Source organism: Lissotriton helveticus, chromosome 4_1 (assembly GCF_964261635.1).
Source record: "Lissotriton helveticus chromosome 4_1, aLisHel1.1, whole genome shotgun sequence".
Taxonomy (NCBI): Eukaryota; Metazoa; Chordata; class Amphibia; order Caudata; family Salamandridae; genus Lissotriton; species Lissotriton helveticus.
Window position 1 is genome coordinate 835,038,421 of NC_136063.1, and position 20,726 is coordinate 835,059,146.

The 20,726-nt window shown below is 49.2% G+C and overlaps 1 protein-coding gene across 2 annotated transcripts in view; it reads right to left on the reverse strand.

Annotated features, from left to right (window-relative positions):
* CEP192 (centrosomal protein 192) overlaps positions 1-20,726 on the reverse strand; it is a 2,224,848-nt gene that overhangs the window by 1,644,904 nt on the left and 559,218 nt on the right. The gene's annotated exons all lie outside the window — the stretch shown is intronic.

Consider the following 20,726-nt stretch of genomic DNA (forward strand, 5'->3'; position numbering starts at 1 on the left):
TCTTCATCCACCACCTGATGGAATCTTTTGCAGACTGGTGGAGACAAATCCGATCCTCCCAGCATCCCGTCCTCTGCTTCCACTGATCTTCTAGGCACTGCGGCAGAGGACGCATGTGCAATCTTGCATTTAGAACAATGAAAATGCAAGAGGCCATGGACCCCAGGAGAGAAGACACTTGCCGAACTGTCGGGTAATTGGGGCTGAAGAAGAAGATGACCTTTGGACTTGATCGATAACCACCTCTACTCCGAAGGACACACGTTTTCTCTTTCTGTGTCCAGCAGGGCCCCCAGATAATGGATCCGCTGTGTCGGGTTCATGATAGATTTCTGGAAGTTGACTTGAAGACCCAGCCTGCGCATGAGGTGGAGGCATATCGACAGATGCTCCTCCAAGAGAGATGGGGACGAACTCTTCAGAAGCCAGTCGTCTAAGTAAGGATATATGAAAATCCTTTTCCTTCGAAGAAAAGCCGCAACTACCGCCATAGATTTGGAAAATGTTCTGGGCGCTGACTTTAGGCCGAATGGAAGCACTGCATACTGGTAGTGATGAGCAGACACTTGAAACCTGAGAAATGTGCGATGTTTCTTAGAAATGGGAACATGAAAATAGGCATCTTTCATGTCGATGGAGCACATCCAGTCCCCCTGATGTAACTGGGGGAAGATCTGATGAAGCGCTAACATCCGAAATTTCTCTTTCCGAATGTACTTGTTTAAAAGCCTTAGGTCCAGAATAGGCCTGAATTCTGCGTTTGGACCCTTCTTCCTCACTAGGAAAAACCGTGAATACAAGCCATGATTTCACTGTTGAGGAGGAACCTTCTCTATGGCTTTCTTTCCTAGGAGTATACTTGCTTCTTTTTGTAAAAGCTTCAAATTCCAATGTAACATTTTCTTTGGAGGAATGAGAGGAGGTGGCTTTTTGAAACGGAGATGGTAACCGTTCTGAATGATACCAATCATTCACTTGTCCTTTGTCAGTTGCTTCCACTAGTTTAAGAATGACACAATGCTTCCTCCTACCGGAGTGCTCCACGGCTGAGGAGGCAGACTCCCTTCATTGTTTTTGAGGTTGTTTGGCAGCAGCGAACTGCTGTCTATTTCCTCCTCTACCTCGTCCAGGGCGACGCTGTTGGAACTGCGATCTCTGTTGGTTCTGGCCATGGTTCTGCGAGGACCAACATGTTTGTTGATTCTTTTGTTGAAAAGGCCTCTTGTCGTAGGGACGAAAAGTTCCTCGACGTTTAAATTCTCTCTTCTTCTCTAGGCCTACAGCCTTTAGAGTATCCAACTGCACCTTCATTTTTGCCATTTCGTCGTCTGCATGAGACCCAAACAATGTAGACCCATTGAGCGGCAAGTTGACCATTTTCCTTTGGGCTTCAGGTTTTAGTCCAGTAAGACGCAGCCAAGCTGAACGCCTAGAACAAATCCCATGCGCATAGCCATGCGCTGCAAGATCCGCAGAGTCGGCAGCTGCACTAATACTTTGATTAGCAACCAAACCTCTTTCGCCTACAATTTCCAGGAAGTCTTTTTGATCTTCTTTTGGAAGCTTGTCTGCAAACCGAGCCACAGAGTCCCACAAAAGGCGATCATAACGACCCAGTAAGGCTGTTGCACTGGCCACTCTCATCACCGACCCAGCAGTGTTACACATCCTCCGACCTAAGGAATCCATGCTCTTACTGTCCATCTCAGGTGGAGCAGAGGAAACAGAAGTTGCAGAATGCGCCTTCCTGGCTGCCGCCACTATAAGGGAGTCTGGAGGCGGATCTAAACGTAAGAATAAAGGATCTTGGTCAGGAGCCTTATATTTCTTCGCAATTCTAGAAGGGCCTGAACCCACCGTGGCTGGAGTCAAGAAAGTTTTCATAGCAGGCTCCAACAAACCAGGAACCAAAGGCAGAAGAGGTCTAGCAGAAGTCTTGTGATGCAAAGTCTCAAAAATGACCGAAGATGTCACTTGGGGAACTGCCATCACAATGTTGAACTTGTTTGCTCCACGACATAACACTGGAATTTACTCTGCAATAACAAGGAGTAGCGCGCTCATAGGGACGATATTACAGGAGCTATTGCAAGCTTTTTTTTTTTATTCCCGTTTTGTCATTTTTGTTTTGTGTTAATTTCTGCCTTCTACCCTGCTTTTAAATCGGCCACTTACTTGCACTATAAAATCTGAAATACACCGTGTTTGGTGCGGGTCCTTTTCTCCCTCGAGTAGCACTGCGGCGGATATCTTGGGTGGGGGGTGAATGGCCCAGAAGCTTCGCACGGTCTAGTTGTCACAAGGACGCTAGACCGGTACGTAAACCGGGTAAACTAGGCGGCCTGACACTGGAAATTACTCTGCAATCACAAGGAGCAGCGCAGAGCGTAGCGCGCTCATAGGGACGATATTACATGAGCTATTGCAAGCTTTTCTTTTTAAATCCCCGTTTTGTCATTTTTGTTTTGTGTTAATTTCTGCCTTCTACCCTGCTTTTAAATCGGCCACTTACTTGCACTATAAAATCTGAAATACACCGTGTTTGGTGCGGGTCCTTTTCTCCCTCGAGTAGCACTGCGGGGGACATCTTGGGTGGGGGGTGAATGGCCCAGAAGCTTCACACGGTCTAGTTGTCACAAGGACGCTAGACCGGTACTTAAACCGGTCATGCTGACGTGCAGCGGTCACGCGCTGCGGGCTCGCCAGAGCATCGCCGGAGTCACGCCAGAGTCCAGCCCGTCTGCGCCCGTCCGCACATGGACGGGCTACGGGGCCAGGACTTCCGGCCATCGGCTAGTTTACTCGTCGGAGGAGCTGTTCCAACTTGATAATGGTGAGCAGCCATCAGATCCTGCAGTTTTAGCAAAGCTGAATAAGTATGCCATTAAACGTCCTTACAATGGTAAGCCTAGAGCCCAGTCCTCTCTGTTAAAGTTAGCTAGCCTAAATACTAGGTCGCTTCATAAACATTATGTGGAGATTTTTACCCTGCTTCAGGATAATGATATTGATGTCCTGACTCTAACAGAGACCTGGATGAGTGATAACTCCATGCCAGATATCATTGCGGCTCTCCCAATTAACTACGACGCGATATGGCATAATCGTGCAGGAAGTGCACGGGGGGGAGGAGTAGCGATCCTATTTAAAAAGAATCTGTCAGTAGGAAGATTACTGTCAGAAACAGTGGATCTATCTGACCTGTTAGGGGTAAAGATCACCTTGAATAATTCTTGTTTGGTAGTCTTGTCGGTCTACCGTCCACCTAATTCTACCCCACTATTCAATGATCTTTTTGCCCCCATTATGTCTGACCTTTGCACGAGATACAAATAAATCGTGGTAGCTGGAAATTTTAATCTACACTGGGAAAATCCTCATAAGGATTTGGCTACACGCCAACTGGATACTATAATGTCCTCTTTGAGCTTCAAACAACTTGTGGAAGTACCCACACACATCAAGGGTCATACCCTTGATCTTGTGTGGACCTCAGATCCAAACGTGATTCTCAGAGATGTTCTACCATGTATATGGACCGATCATTATTTAGTGAACTGTGAAGTCCATATTGATGGCCATTTAAGTCATTTGTCTCGGTGAGCTAGGAAAATCCGTAAATGGAATGAGGTTGATTTAAAAACCCTGACCGAGACATTTCCGAAAGTGGCCCGACCTTTTGGTGCTGGAAGCAACTTGGACCTGGAATACACGGATTTAATGTGGAGCCTGGGTCAAGCTATCGATCAGATAGCACCTGAAAGGACACAGCTCATCAAAGGACCAGGCAAAGGAGCTCCATGGTTCACCCGCTCCTGAGGGAGCACAAACGGAAGCTCCGGGCTTCGGAGAGATCCTGGAGGAAAACTAAACATGACATAGCTAGGGATCAGTATAAAGCCTCCCTTTATAGGTATAAAAAACTTATATTGCAAGCAAAGGCGGAGTACTATGAGACTTGCTTAAACAAGGCTGAGAACATCCAGAAAGAGACTTTTAAAATCTTATCTGAGCTGAGCAAGAAACCGGAAAGCTCAGAAATTACTATAAATTGTAATACCTTTCAGGGATATTTCCTAGAAAAGTGGAGAACATCATCTCGGAAATAAAAAGTAACACGGTGAATGGGCTTGTCCTACACCTTGACCCCCATAATTCCACGGATTGTACGATCGTGGAGTTCCCAGAGATAGATGCGTTGAGCTTGGAGCAATTGATGGGTAGAACTAAATCTGGCTCCCCAGCTGATCCGTGCCCCCCTAGTGTATTTCGCGTGGCATGCCCCATTTTGGAGGAGCGTATTATTTCTCTCCTTAATAGATCACTAGAAACGGGGTATCTACCTGTTGAATTTAAGGAAGCGCGAGTTAGACCCCTGTTGAAGAAACCCGGTGCAGATCCTGCGGTCTTGAAGAACTATAGACCAATCTCCCAGCTGCCCTTTCTTTCTAAGATTCTAGAAAAGCACGTCCTGAAGTTTCTATCCCTTCATGTGGAGTCTCATTGTCTACTCCACGAGCGACAGGCAGGGTTTCGAGCACATCACAGCACTGAGTTGGTGATGCTCTCGGTGCTGGATGAATTAAGAGGCATGGCTGATATTAAGAAACCGAGCGCCCTGATTCTTTTAGATCTGTCAGCGGCGTTCGATACTGTCAGCCATGCCCTGCTCCTGGAAAGACTGGATAACTTTGGGGTTAAAGGCGTGGCCTTTGATTGGCTGAAATCCTTTCTTTTGGGAAGGACACAGAGGATACAACTGGGGGATTTGATATCAGATGTGGGGACTTTAGAGTGTGGGGTGCCTCAGGGCTCCGCGTTGTCCCCACTACTGTTCAATCTTTATCTTCAACCTCTGATTGCATCTCTGGCCAGTATGGGCTGCAGAGTTTTTAATTACGCTGATGATACTCAGCTTGTACTGAGTATCGATAACACTGAGGCCGCGCAGTCCCAAGCGTAGAATATCTTGAGCTACACGGTCGGGTGGATGACTGGAAATCTGCTGAAGATCAATCCGGATAAGACCGAGGTATTGGTAATTCCATCTACCACGTCACCTTGGAGCGATCTTTATTGGCCACAGGAGTTAGGTCCAACTCCGAAGCCGAGCGCAAATGTAGAGAGCTTGGGGATTAAGCTGGATTGTGATCTGTCAATGGGCAGCCAAATCTCCTCTGTTGTTGGGAGCTGCACAAATATCATCAGGCAGTTACGTAAGCTAGCCCCCGTTCTTTCTCAGTCCATGTTGCGAACAATTGTAGCGGCGACCATTATCTCAAGATTAGATTATGGGAATGCCCTTTATTTAGGCCTCCCTAAAACTCTGACTAATAGATTGCAGGTTGTGATGAACGACGCGGCGCAACTGATTTTTAGACTCCCCAGAAGGACCATGGCCTCTCCCTTATTACAGAGCTTACATTGGCTCCCCATAAAAGAGAGGGTAGAGTTTAAGAGTCTATGCACGGCCCATAAGGCAATTGTGAGAAGTTGGCCTGATGTGCAGTGCTCACTATTCTAGTGATCACTATATATCAGTCCAAACAACCCTTATTGATGATTGGTTGTAAGTCAACCTTATAGACCAGCTATCCTAGTAGCATGGATACGAGCAGTCTAAGGCTAAGACTCTAGAGGGCGTGTTAAGCCAGCTGTTTTACCATCACATTACCCCTTGAACACCCAGTGAAAGGACACCACACAAGTTGTTATGAAAATAAACAGTGTATTTATTTATAACAAGACTACCCTGCCTCTTTATGAGACAGGGAGCTAAGCACACAACAAAACTCTTACGAAAATACTTTTAAGTTAGCACGTTACACAAATGCCCGAGGGGCACGAAAAACCATATACGCTAAAAGTGGAATGCGAATTACTAGCAGGTAAGTAACAGTTCTAATAGGCTTTGGAATCGCTAGGACTGGACTAGGGAATCATTAGATTACTACTAGGAGACCCAGGGGACTCGGGTGCAGAGTGTGCACTCTCACGCGGGATGCGGGACAAAGTCTATGGAAGCTAGAATTCACAAAGTTAGTGTTCACGGGCGAACCCGACCTGGTAGGGAGAAAACGACAGTGGATCCTGACCCTTGGATAGTGAGGCTATGCTGGGACACCGGAGTGCCGAAGTTACCTAGCCCAGGGGCTGCAGCTGCATAGGTCTGAAAAGACGTCGGGGATCTCGTTGCCGGACCAGGAGCCTGGAAGGAAGAAGTTGCTGGCAGGCGACCAGTGAAGAAAAGTTCGATGGATCCAAGCCTGGATCAAGGAAGAAGAAAACCTGAAAGCAGAGGGGACCAAGTTCTTGAATCACTAGCCAGTGATTAAGTGGGCACCAGGATGGCACCGGGCGAAGTCACCGCAGTCAGGTGAGTGGGCACTGCTGGGCTCTGCAGTCTCTCGGACCAGGAGGCGTTGTCGGCGACCAGGATGGAGGTGCGAGCTGTCCCACGAAGGTTGAAGTCGTCGGCGTCGAAGTTACCCAGGAGTGGGCAACAAGCCTTGGCTAATTCAAGCCCACGCGGTGGACTCAAAATGGCGTCTTGAGTGGACCAGGAGGGTCCAGGGTGCTCCTCTTCTGGAAGGGAGCAAGGGCCAGTCTGGAGCAACCAGACCAGCAGCAGAAATGTCGTCGGGCGTCGTTCAGAAGGCCACAAGCCAACGGGCTAGTAGCCAAACAACGCGGTGAGCAGCAAAAAGCAGAAGGGCCCCACGCAGATCGTGGAGATGCTGGGAGGCTGCACTTCGGTGCTGGAGCTGCTCAGGGTCGGGGCTTCTCGGTCCCCAAAGCACTCACCAGGAATTCACTCGGCGGGCTTGCTGGAAAGAAGTTGTGCAGTCTTGAAGATGGCCGGTCCCTCGAGGTCTCGTCACACCCACGAATCTCAGCGTGACTGATGATGCAGGTAGAGGTCAGAGGTGCCAGGGAAGCCGGTTCTCGTCGAGCTGGGCAGTCGGATTCCGGAGGAAGGACTTGCAGCAGACCGCAGTGTTCTTAGATGGTGCCTGCGGATGCAGGGTGACTACTCCTTAGTCACAAGGGAGAAATCTTAGGAAGAAGTCTTGAGTTCCTTTCGCAGAAAGTAGTTTCAGGATTCAAAGATGATCTGATTTGGAAGGGGGCCAGTCTCTACCTTTATCCTGTAAAAAGGGGCTGGCACGCGACTAAGTCCTGCCCTATGGGTGGGACTAGGAGAGGGGTGGTTACACCCACTTCCTTGGCGGGCTTTTCCCCAGCACAGGGTCTGGAGTGACCCTGGAACTGGTTCCAGCCAGCCTATGCACAGTGAGCACCGGGGTGCCACGTGCAGTCACCTTCCTCTAAAGCCCTGCCTACCTACAATACACAAAACCCTGTCTGGGACGGTGCTGGCACCGCCCCTGGCAGGAAACCCTTTGTCCTTATCTCCTGCTCTGGGAGGACTCCCAGCAGCAGGAGGGCAGACTTGTGTCTCGGTGGCAGCATCCATTTTGTGGATGCTAAGGCTCTGTCTGACTTTTAACCGGGTTATAGGTTACAGGCATGTCGTGTCCCTCTAGAAGGGTGGAATGCTAACCCCGTCGCCAGAATTGGCGAGGGGTTAGTATTCCAATTCGTATGACACCTTACTCGACATGTTTTGATAAAGCGATACCAGAGTTGGCACATAACCGCGAGGATTATAATGCACTTAAGAGTATATGGTATGCGATATCATGGAAACGGCTAAGGGATGGATCCCGAAAGCCGCAGACAGGCTCAGCTCATGCTAGAGCACCATCTCACACGATTCCAAGCACTCTGCCTTCAGGATTGTTAAGGCCTGCTATAGGAGTGACTGATAGGAGATCTGTGTGTCCATTTTTAGGGTTAGATATAGGTATACTATATCTAAAGCAAAGGGTGAGTACACCACCTTGCCCCAGCTGTCGTGCAGCCAGTTGTGTCAGTTTTAGTTAGTCAATCCAGGGGTGGCATAATACATGCTTCAGCCCCTGGGAGACTTCTGGGTGCACCTCAGCCCTGGGTACAGGGACTTGGAGAGGGCCCAGTGCCAATTCAGTACCTGAGTACAATTTGGATAGAGAGAACAGCTAGGCTGTGGGTCTGATTAGCAGGCCCACAGCCAGGGAAAGTCGTAAACCAGTGCAGCAAAAAGCAAAAATCTGGGTGATCATAGGATTGCAGACCCTACTCTCCTACATGACCCCCCCCCAAACTTTGGGACAATAAGCTAACCTTGACCAGGTGAGTCTTCTTGCTCTAAGTGGAAATACCTGGAGAGCCCATCAGCATTGCTGTGATCAGTCCCAGGTCTATGCTCCACTGTAAAATCCATCCCCTGTAGGGAAATGGACCACCTAAGCAGTTTGGGGTTTTCACCCTTCATCTGATTTAGCCACAAGAGGGGCTTATGGTCTGTCTGAATGGTGAAGTGAGTGCCAAACAAGTAGGCCCTCAGCTTCTTCAGGGCCCAGACCACAGCAAAGGCCTCCCTCTCAATAGCTGACCAATTTTTCTCTCTGGGTCTCAACCTTCTACTAATGAAAGCAATAGGCTGATCATTACCATCAAAATTCAGTTGAGACAGAACAGCTCCCACACCCAACTCAGAAGCATCTGTTTGGACAATGAATGGCTTGGAGTAATCTGGACTCTTGAGGATAGGTGCTGTGCACATGGCCTGCTTTAGGTCATTGAATGCTTTCTGACAGCTTGCTGTCCACTGAACTTTCTTTGGCATCTTTTTGCTTGTCAGGTCATTAAGGGGGGTCACTATGGACCCATAATTTCTGACAAACTTCCTATAGTACCCAGTCAGGCCCAAGAAAGCTCGAACCTGAGTCTGGGTGATTGGAGGAGTCCAGTCCTTGATGGCCTGTATCTTACTCTCCAGTGGCTGAACCTGGCCTCCACCTACAAGGTGGCCCAGGTATACAACCTGTGACTGCCCTATCTGGCACTTTGTGGCCTTGATAGTGAGGCCTGCCTTTTGCAGGGCCTCTAACACTTTCCTCAGGTGGACCAGGTGATCCTCCCAGGTGGAGCTAAAGACAGCAATATCGTCAAGATAAGCTGCACAGAAGTCATCCAGCCCAGTGAGGACTTGATTCACCAACCTTTGGAAGGTGGCAGGTGCATTTTTCAGTCCAAAGGGCATTACCACAAATTGATAATGCCCTCCAGGGGTAGAAAATGCTGTTTTAGGTTTGGCTTCCTCAGCTAACCTGATTTGCCAATACCCAGCTGTCAAATCAAATGTGCTTAAGAAGTTGGCAGAAGCCAATCTATCTATAAGCTCATCTGCTCTTGGTATTGGGTGGGCATCAGTCTTAGTGACTGCATTGAGGCCTCTGTAGTCTACGCAAAACCTCATCTCTCTCTTACCACCCTGGGTGTGAGGCTTTGGCACTAGAACTACTGGGCTAGCCCAAGGGCTATCTGAGGGCTCAATGACTCCCAGTTCCAACATTTTCTGCACTTCAGTTTTGATGCAGTCTCTAACATGATCAGGCTGTCTGTAGATTTTACTCTTGACAGGCAGACTGTCTCCAGTGTCAACATCATGGGTACACCAATCAGTTTGGCTGGGTGTCAGAGAGAACATATGTCGAAAGGATTGCAGAACTTGCCTGCAATCCTGTTGCTGATGTTCAGTGAGGCTGCCACAAAAGACAACACCATCAACTGACCCATCATCAGGATTCTGAGTGAGCAGGTCTGGGAGAGGGTCACTCTCTACCTCCTGTCCCTCATCTGTGGCCATGAGCAAGCTCATGTCCTTCCTGTCAACATATGCCTTGAGCCTGTTAACATGGAGCACTCTGAGAGGGCTCCTGGGAGTTCCAAGGTCCACCAAGTAGGTAACCTCTCCCTTTTGCTCAATGATGGTGTGGGGCCCAGACCATTTGTCTTTCAGAGCTGCTGGGGCCACTGGCTCCAGCACCCACACCTTCTGTCCTGGCTGGTACACAGTCAGTACAGCCTTTTGGTCATGCCAAGCTTTTTGAAGTTCCTGGCTGGCCTCAAGGTTTTTAGATGCCTTTTCCATATACTCAGCCATCCTGGAGCGGAGGCCAAGTACATAGTCCACTATGTTGGTTGCAGGCTTTTTGAGAGGTCTCTCCCATCCTTCCTTCACCAAACACAGGGGTCCCCTTACAGGATGCCCATACAGAAGCTCAAAAGGGCGGTAGCCAACCCCCTTCTGTGGGACCTCTCTGTAAGCAAACAAGAGGCAGGGGATCAGGACATCCCATCTTCTCCTAAGAGGTTCAGGTAGTCCATGAATCATCCCTTTCAGGGTCCTGTTGAATCTCTCAACAAGCCCATTGCATTGTGGATGATAGGGTGTGGTGAACTTGTAGTTCACACCACACTCTTTCCACATGGCAGTCAGATATCCTGACATGAAGTTTGTACCTCTGTCAGAAACGACCTCCTTAGGGAAACCCACTCTGGAGAACACTCCAACTAGGGCTCTTGCCACTACAGGGGCTGTAGTGGTCCTAAGGGGAATAGCCTCAGGATACCTGGTGGCATGGTCCACCACCACCAGTATAAACTTGTGTCCTGATGCTGTCTGGGGTTCCATTGGACCAACAATGTCAATCCCCACTCTTTCAAAGGGAACCCCCACCACAGGTAGTGGTATGAGGGGGGCCTTTGTTGTGCCACCTGACTTACCACTGGCTTGGCAAGTGACACATGAGCGACAAAACTCCTTGGTATTCTCATTCATATGGGGCCAGTGAAAGTGTGAGACAAGCCTGTCCCAAGTCTTTGTCTGACCTAAATGACCTGCAAGGGGAATCTCATGGGCCAAGGTGAGAAGGAAACCTCTCAGAGACAAGGGGATGACCAGCCTCCTGGTTGCACCAGGCTTGGGGTCTCTTGACTCAGAGTACAGGAGTCCATCTTCCCAGTATACCCTGTGGGCACCTGTGGCATTCCCTGCAGCCTCAGCAGCAGCCTGCTGTCTGAGGGGTTCAAGGGAAGGGCAGCTCAACTGTTCCTTCCCCAGGTCTGCTCTGGAGGGTCCCCCTGAGCCCAGAAACTCAACTTGATCAAGTTCAAGCTCTTTAGGCTCAGTTTCCCTCAGCTCTTCTAGATCAGCCTCCTCAGAGACTTGATCCTCAACCTGGGGCAAGGGGGAAGGCAAAGCCTTACCCTTACTGCTCTTCTTCTTGGAAGGTGTCTGGTCCATAATTTCAGGATCCAGCACCTGTTCAGTGGGGCATCTTCTGGCCTGTGACCTAGTCACAGCAAGCACATGTGCTGGCAAGCCTAACATCTCCATGTGAGTCCTCTGCTCCACTTCTGACCATTGTGATGACTCCAAATCATTGCCCAACAAACAATCAACTGGGAGGTCTGAACTGACTACAACTTTCTTTTGTCCCTTCACTCCACCCCAGGAGAAAGCTACAATTGCCACACTATGACTAGTAGTGACATTGCTGGCATTGGTCACCAGGAAATCAGTACCTGGCATGATCTGTCCAGGGTCCACAAAGTTAGGTGTCACCATGGTGACACTGGCACAAGTGTCCCTATAGGCCTGAGCCATCTTGCCATTAATCAAAGGTGTCTGCCTGTATTTGCCCAAAGTATTGGGACTTATTTCAGGGGACATATCCATATCCCCTGTACAGACAAGGACAGCCTGAGTGAGTGTGCCAACTAAGTTGTCAGACCCCTCAGTACCCAAGGTTAACCCAACTAATGCCTTGGGAGTGACACTACCACTACTGACTGTACTAGGGGGTGCAGTTGCTTTAGGAGCTGTAGTGGCAGGAGTTTGTCCTCCTCCTCTTTTGGTGCACTCACTAAACCAGTGAGATTTACTTTTGCAGTACTGGCACCACCTTTTTGACTGGCCTTCTTGAGTCTTCTTCTTCTGGGAAGCCTGACCCCCACCCTCTTTGGTTTGTTGGGGACCTGGTGAAGACTTCTGGTCATTTTGCTCATTCTTAACATTACCCTTCTGGTCTGCTTTCTTCTGACCACCCTGGTTCTGGTTCTGGTTCTGCTTGATCCTTGTCCTGACCCATTTGTCTGCCTTCTTTCCCAATTCTTGGGGAGAGGTCAGATCTGAATCAACAAGGTGCTGGTGCAGCAACTGGTTCTGACAATTGTTTAAAATTTGTTCTCTCATCATTAGATTATACAATCCTGTGTAATCTGTAACCTTGCTACCCAGCAACCAGCCCTCCAAAGCCTTAGTGGCACAATCCACAAAATCAGACCAGTCCTGAGACTGAGTTTTCTGGGTGTCTCTGAACAGCAACCTGTACTGCTCAGTGGTTAAACCAAACCCATCAACCAGTGTATTCTTCAGGACCTGGTAATTGTTAGCATCCTCCACTCTTGTAGTGAGGAGCTTATCTCTACCTTTACCATCAAAGGAGAGCCACAGTATAGCTGCCCACTGACTCTGGGGAATGCCCTGCACAGTGCAGGCCCTCTCCAGAGCAGCCATCCATTTCTGGATATCATCCCCTTGCTTAAAGGGGGGCACTATTTTAGTCAGGTGTTTAGTATCTAAACCCTTCTCTCTATCTCTTGGGAGATTGCTGCCACCAGTGGGAGCTAGCCCACTCATCTGCTGCTCTCTTGCCAGGGCAAGCTTCTCTTTGGCCAGGGCAATTTCTTCCCTTTCAATCCTCAGTTCAGCTTGTCTCATCCTAGCTTCATGCTCCTTTCTCTGAGGGGAAGTAAATCTCCTCTGTGGAGGATTCCTTCTCCCCTGAGAAGAGGCATTAGAGTGCAGAGATCTATTGGAGTCCCTAGAAAGAGATCTATCTCTCCTAACTCCAAGGTTAGGCCCACTTCGGGTTAGTACTGGGGGGCCCCCAGATCCTAGCCCAAGTAAGTCTAAGTTGGTCCTAGTTAGCCTTCTGACTACCTCAAGACCCTTGTCTACCTCATCCCCAGAGAGTACCTCCTGATCCTCCTCCTCAACTGCTGAATCAGTGTTGTGGAGATCTGGATCCCCAGAGGTTCCCTCTAAGGCTGGCATGTTCTCATGTAACTGAGAAAGCTTTCTGGCATCATATGTCTCTAAGAGACCTATCAGAAAGGAAGTGGTGGGGTTAGACCCCTGCTTCAGTTTCCTGGAGACACAGATCTGTCTCATCTCATGGAAACTGAGAGCTGCATATCTTGAAGTGACCTGTGGAGGGTCAACACTGACCAGGGGAGTCTCAGTAGAGTCCTCCTGAGTCGACATGCTTTTCTAGTGAGGTGTAAGTGGTGCACTTACCTACACTATATGTTTGCCTACTGATCCCTTGCTAGAGTTGTAGTTTAGGGTGTGCTAGGCCCTAGGAGCTACAACAGCTGGTTCAGTAGAACTCAGAGTATTCTAAGCTAAGTTATATGTACCTTTAGTACTTATGTGATCTTTCACAAGATATTCTTAGGATATGTGTGGTAAAACAACAGCAAGCTCAAATCCCAACCGCTGCTCACCAATGTGAGAAGTTGGCCTGATGTGCAGTGCTCACTATTCTAGTGATCACTATATATCAGTCCAAACAACCCTTATTGATGATTGGTTGTAAGTCAACCTTATAGACCAGCTATCCTAGTAGCATGGATACGAGCAGTCTAAGGCTAAGACTCTAGAGGGCGTGTTAAGCCAGCTGTTTTACCATCACATTACCCCTTGAACACCCAGTGAAAGGACACCACACAAGTTGTTATGAAAATAAACAGTGTATTTATTTATAACAAGACTACCCTGGCTCTTTATGAGACAGGGAGCTAAGCACACAACAAAACTCTTACGAAAATACTTTTAAGTTAGCACGTTACACAAATGCCCGAGGGGCACGAAAAACCATATACGCTAAAAGTGGAATGCGAATTACTAGCAGGTAAGTAACAGTTCTAATAGGCTTTGGAATCGCTAGGACTGGACTAGGGAATCGTTAGATTACTACTAGGAGACCCAGGGGACTCGGGTGCAGAGTGTGCACTCTCACGCGGGATGCGGGACAAAGTCTATGGAAGCTAGAATTCACAAAGTTAGTGTTCACGGGCGAACCCGACCTGGTAGGGAGAAAACGACAGTGGATCCTGACCCTTGGATAGTGAGGCTATGCTGGGACACCGGAGTGCCGAAGTTACCTAGCCCAGGGGCTGCAGCTGCATAGGTCTGAAAAGACGTCGGGGATCTCGTTGCCGGACCAGGAGCCTGGAAGGAAGAAGTTGCTGGCAGGCGACCAGTGAAGAAAAGTTCGATGGATCCAAGCCTGGATCAAGGAAGAAGAAAACCTGAAAGCAGAGGGGACCAAGTTCTTGAATCACTAGCCAGTGATTAAGTGGGCACCAGGATGGCACCGGGCGAAGTCACCGCAGTCAGGTGAGTGGGCACTGCTGGGCTCTGCAGTCTCTCGGACCAGGAGGCGTTGTCGGCGACCAGGATGGAGGTGCGAGCTGTCCCACGAAGGTTGAAGTCGTCGGCGTCGAAGTTACCCAGGAGTGGGCAACAAGCCTTGGCTAATTCAAGCCCACGCGGTGGACTCAAAATGGCGTCTTGAGTGGACCAGGAGGGTCCAGGGTGCTCCTCTTCTGGAAGGGAGCAAGGGCCAGTCTGGAGCAACCAGACCAGCAGCAGAAATGTCGTCGGGCGTCGTTCAGAAGGCCACAAGCCAACGGGCTAGTAGCCAAACAACGCGGTGAGCAGCAAAAAGCAGAAGGGCCCCACGCAGATCGTGGAGATGCTGGGAGGCTGCACTTCGGTGCTGGAGCTGCTCAGGGTCGGGGCTTCTCGGTCCCCAAAGCACTCACCAGGAATTCACTCGGCGGGCTTGCTGGAAAGAAGTCGTGCAGTCTTGAAGATGGCCGGTCCCTCGAGGTCTCGTCACACCCACGAATCTCAGCGTGACTGATGATGCAGGTAGAGGTCAGAGGTGCCAGGGAAGCCGGTTCTCGTCGAGCTGGGCAGTCGGATTCCGGAGGAAGGACTTGCAGCAGACCGCAGTGTTCTTAGATGGTGCCTGCGGATGCAGGGTGACTACTCCTTAGTCACAAGGGAGAAATCTTAGGAAGAAGTCTTGAGTTCCTTTCGCAGAAAGTAGTTTCAGGATTCAAAGATGATCTGATTTGGAAGGGGGCCAGTCTCTACCTTTATCCTGTAAAAAGGGGCTGGCACGCGACTAAGTCCTGCCCTATGGGTGGGACTAGGAGGGGGGTGGTTACACCCACTTCCTTGGCGGGCTTTTCCCCAGCACAGGGTCTGGAGTGACCCTGGAACTGGTTCCAGCCAGCCTATGCACAGTGTGCACCGGGGTGCCACGTGCAGTCACCTTCCTCTAAAGCCCTGCCTACCTACAATACACAAAACCCTGTCTGGGACGGTGCTGGCACCGCCCCTGGCAGGAAACCCTTTGTCCTTATCTCCTGCTCTGGGAGGACTCCCAGCATCAGGAGGGCAGACTTGTGTCTCGGTGGCAGCATCCATTTTGTGGATGCTAAGGCTCTGTCTGACTTTTAACCGGGTTATAGGTTACAGGCATGTCGTGTCCCTCTAGAAGGGTGGAATGCTAACCCCGTCGCCAGAATTGGCGAGGGGTTAGTATTCCAATTCGTATGACACCTTACTCGACATGTTTTGATAAAGCGATACCAGAGTTGGCACATAACCGCGAGGATTATAATGCACTTAAGAGTATATGGTATGCGATATCATGGAAACGGCTAAGGGATGGATCCCGAAAGCCGCAGACAGGCTCAGCTCATGCTAGAGCACCATCTCACACGATTCCAAGCACTCTGCCTTCAGGATTGTTAAGGCCTGCTATAGGAGTGACTGATAGGAGATCTGTGTGTCCATTTTTAGGGTTAGATATAGGTATACTATATCTAAAGCAAAGGGTGAGTACACCACCTTGCCCCAGCTGTCGTGCAGCCAGTTGTGTCAGTTTTAGTTAGTCAATCCAGGGGTGGCATAATACATGCTTCAGCCCCTGGGAGACTTCTGGGTGCACCTCAGCCCTGGGTACAGGGACTTGGAGAGGGCCCAGTGCCAATTCAGTACCTGAGTACAATTTGGATAGAGAGAACAGCTAGGCTGTGGGTCTGATTAGCAGGCCCACAGCCAGGGAAAGTCGTAAACCAGTGCAGCAAAAAGCAAAAATCTGGGTGATCATAGGATTGCAGACCCTACTCTCCTACAGCAATTTATGGCCATGCACCTGCTTATATCAGAGACCGTCTGGAAGTGTATAGCTCAAAAAGAACACTCAGATCTTCTGATTCTCAGTTGCTGATCTGCCCTCGGTACAAACTTGTAACCAAGGGAGGGAGAGCCTTCTCTGTGTTGGTCCTTCAGCTATGGAATAAGCTGCCTGAGGGGCTACGCAGAGAGGTGAATCTCCTGCGGTTTAGAAAGTCCTTAAAGACATTGCTGTTTGGAAAGGTCCTGGGTGCAATGTAGGCTGGCTGTTGCACTACCTCTTTGTGTTGTATGTAGTTATTGTATGAATTTCACCGATTTCCGAGCGCCTAGAGACCTGCAGGTGATTTGGCGCGATATAAATCCAACATAACAATAACAATAACACATCGTTAAAGGTGCCTAAGTCATCCACTAGGGATACCCTCGAAGGGGGGCTTGATGATATCGTAGGAGAATAGTCTCTATACGAACTTCTACTCAGATATGACGAAGAAGACGACTATGTAGGAGACCTATTTCGCCTTTCAGGAGTAACAGACTTCTGCCGTCTGCGTTCTCTAGAGCGAGATCTTCCTCTTACCGGAGACCTAGAACGTGATCTCCTAGGAACCACAACCTTCTGAGGATCAGCAACTCTCATACTAGTTAGATTAGCGGTCGGTTGCATCTTCCAGTGTCGTAGGCTTTCCAACCATCTCGGTGACATGTTAATCGGCTGTGCTGCATGCTCAGGAGAGCCCTCCGGCGAAATTTGCACAATCTGAACTCCCAGTGAAGATTTGGAATACTTTGAAGAGCTACTCCGCTCAGATCGTGGTGAGCCAGATAGAGTTTGTCCTCTGGGAACTAGTTGCCTTTCCTCTGACTGCCTTGAAGTCGAACCAGAGTGAGCCACCACCGAAGAATCCTGGTGCGCAACTTTTTCCTGCTGGTCTTGAGGTGTAGAGGCCACCAAAGGCAGTGGAATCACTTCAGACCTCGACAAAGACCTATGGGAGGTCCGAGAGGCTGATCTCGAATGTCTCGATGCCGACCTTTCAGCAGGTGGGGGAGACTTAGCCACTGATACTCTCTCTTCATGCCTCAAGCCTGAAGCATGTCTAGACTTCTTCTTTTCATGTCTGGACGTCGCAACATCCTTCGACGTCGATCTCACCTTCTTTGTCGACGTCACTTTTCTCTTTAACATCTTTCGTCTTTCCTTCGACGTCGACCGTCGTCTCTCCTTCGACCGTAGTTTTTCCTTCGACGTCGACCGTCGACCTTCCTTCGACGTCGAGTGCTGCTTCTCCTTCGACGTCGAGTGCTGCTTCTCCTTCGACGTCGAGTGCTGCTTCTCCTTCGACGTCGAGTGCTGCTTCTCCTTCGACGTCGAGTGCGGTCTCTCTCTCGACGTCGAGCGATGTTTCTCCTTCGACGTCGAACTCCGTACCCCCGACGTCGTCCTCACCGCAACAGACACCAGATGTCTTGACGTCGAGAGACTCTTCGACGGCGACTGCCTCGGCGTCGACTTCTGCCTCACCGGTGATGTCCTCGACGCCGATGGAGCTTTAGGAGATCTCGACGCTGAACGAACCTTTTTCGACGTCGACGCTTCCTGAAGACGCTTTTTCTTGGCTGAAACTTCAGGAGACGCAGATTTTCGACGATTTTCACGAGAAGAGGGCCTTCCAAATGAAATCAAGCTTTTAGGCCCCTTTCCTTCTCTCTCCAAACGACCTAGAAGCCGCATCTTCTCCCTTTCCCTCAAAGTCCTGCTGGAAAGGTTAAGACAATGATAGCAATCTTCAACCTTATGAGAGGAAGGAAGACAAACCACACAAACAGCGTGTGGATCAGACTTTGACATTTTCTTCCCACAGGAAGGACATTTATAAAACAAAGGTGGCATAACTGACTAAAAAACTCCAACAGTTTAGTCAGAAAATGAAAGCAAACCACCACTAGAACTAAATCTTGTAAAAAAAAGACAGGAAAAACCCACATTTTGACTGAAAAAAGCCAAATTTAGCCCAGCTCAAGTTCCAGGTTCCTCACAGAACAAGCCGGAAAAAAGAACTGACCTAACTGTCACCTGTGGTGCATGATGGGAGCAGGGTTGCTCCTGGAGGCCTTAAAAGGCAAAGTGCTCAGATTCTCTGGGGCCTTAAAGGCGAGGTGCCAGTCTGATTTTCTGTACACAGACATTTATTCATATGCAGCCTTGTTAGGCTAATTGCCTTTTACAACAGATTCTTTGATGAAAATAAAGGGTATTTATGTTATGAAATGCATTTCTAGGCTCCAGCCTGTTTATTGCATTGGTGTATGGAGTATTTTCATATTGCAGAAAGTGTGTAATAAGGTTTTATTAGCCTATACATTATGTTGGGCTGCATATTATGGGTTTATACATGTATATGTGTATATTTTGGTTTAGTACTATGTACTAATTTATTGTATATTTACACATATATATGTATATTGTTATATGTTCCGGGTTCCCGCTCACGGGCGGAGATTATTCAGTGCTTATGACTATTAATGAGTATCCCCTGGAAGAGAACTAAACGTTCGGGCTGTCTGCTGCATGGGCCCATGGTTCTCGTGATAGGCTTCCCATGTGGGTTCGATGAGTTTCCCTGTTTGGTGCTAGATTTCAACTTTGGGTTGGCGGCAAGTGGTGAGAGGGTTGGCAGATGAGGACGCTTCATGCATGTTGGCGCTGGAGGTTGGCGAATTAGATCTTGGGTTAGCATCTACCAGCGTTGGAAAGCCCACCCCCGCATTGTCATCCCGTTTTGGGATCTCATTGGTACCACAGCTATTTAAAGTGTCCATGGCAATAACCAGATGTTCTACCTTTTCCCGGAGGGGGGTAAGATTCCTGTCAAACAGTTCTTTGAAGCGGGCGATTGCTTTTTTCAAAATGCTCTACAGCAGTGGCAAGTACTACCTCCCCAATGGCATCTTCCGTAGTTACTGGAAAACGGCATTGGTCTATGCCCTAGCAGAGTTAGTTGATGTTATATTCAAAGGAGGGAGGGTGATCAATTAGATCAAGAAGGCACTCTTTACCACTAAAAAAGTGGAAGGTCCAGTATCAGCTAGTGCCCTAGACAAGCATAGGAAAACAAATGGGGGTTGCTGAAACGTTCCTTAGTGAGGGAATTGTGTGTATCTGGCGTGACCGAGGGTGTAGATATGACACCTTTGGGCATCCATTTTGTTGGATGTGATTGCCTCACACACCCATATGGGTGTCATGCTTCATCATTGGCGTTTGCTCCTCGTCGGGGAGACGGTGCAATCCCCGACGGGCTCACCTCTAGGAGGGACTCTTTAGCGGAGATCTTTTAAATCCAACTGCCTTATGGTGAAGTGTGGGTAATAAAGCAAGTAGCCTAGGGGTGATTAAAATGTAGGGGGGGGTACCGGAAGTACTTTATTCTGGGGGTATCCCACTACAGTTAAAAACGTGAAACTAACTCGCTAGGTGCCAACCAATTAGGTATATTGGCCTTAGATGAGATTAGGAGAGGAATTGGTCAACATGTTTCTCGCAATGGGCTGCTACCCGCGATTCATCAGGACCTATCAAGTATAGAAAATAAAGAAAATATGTTCATTCAACAGCATGCTAGTGTCATGTGTATACTACCAATGTTATGGAAGTAGGTTACCTCTGTGGTATTTTCCTATGCCTATAGGTCAGGAAAGATATGCCACATGGGCGTTCGGCGGGTCTAGGACAGCGGAGATGAACCTCCAGGTATGGCTCAAGCTTCCCGTGTCCTTGTCGGTTCACCTACCCATCGCCGCCGAGCTCGGATAGTTGATGTTATGACATGGTTTGCTGCATGAGCCGCATGGTTAGCAGATCAAGGACCTTTTGTGCTTTTGCATTTTTGGGTTGCGACACCCCACTTCCGTTTGGCTGTTGGTACTCTCACCTTAGTCTCGTCACAGGGTTTTCCGACCCTTCCTACATCCGGGCTTACCAGGGGGGGAATGCTGAGACAAAGTTGGGGGCATGGAAGGAAGGTGCAATTGGGGGGTGCCACCCTTATTGGAGATGCCTAGAGACAGACGGCCCTGTAATGAGCTGGGGTCTAGAGAGTCGCCTTTCAGTCATTTCTATTTCGTGGGTTAACATTAATTCGGCCCTAACGATGAATGCATCTAGGGTCCCCGCTACTTGCTTGCTCATAATGGAAATTGTGTATGGGCAAGTCCAAGTTCAACACAAATACAATTTAATAACTGGGAGAGGGATGTGCGCAACAGTACCTGAAGGTTGGGTGATGTGTTCTTGTTCAGGTGACCAGGTGTTGGAGGGGGGCCCAGCCCAGCCTCTTCCAGGCTCCGATGGGTGCGGACGGGCCTGCTCTTGGCCCGGGCTTCACCTGCGCACGCCCCGCATTGCGGGAGCCCTGGCCGCCTCTTATGCGCCTCCTGGCGCACGGAAATCTCGTTGGCGCCTTCCCTGGCACACAGAACAGTGGGAACTGGAGTCCCCTCCGGTAGAGATCAACACAGGCTTAACATGTTACACCTCCACTGGGTTCGT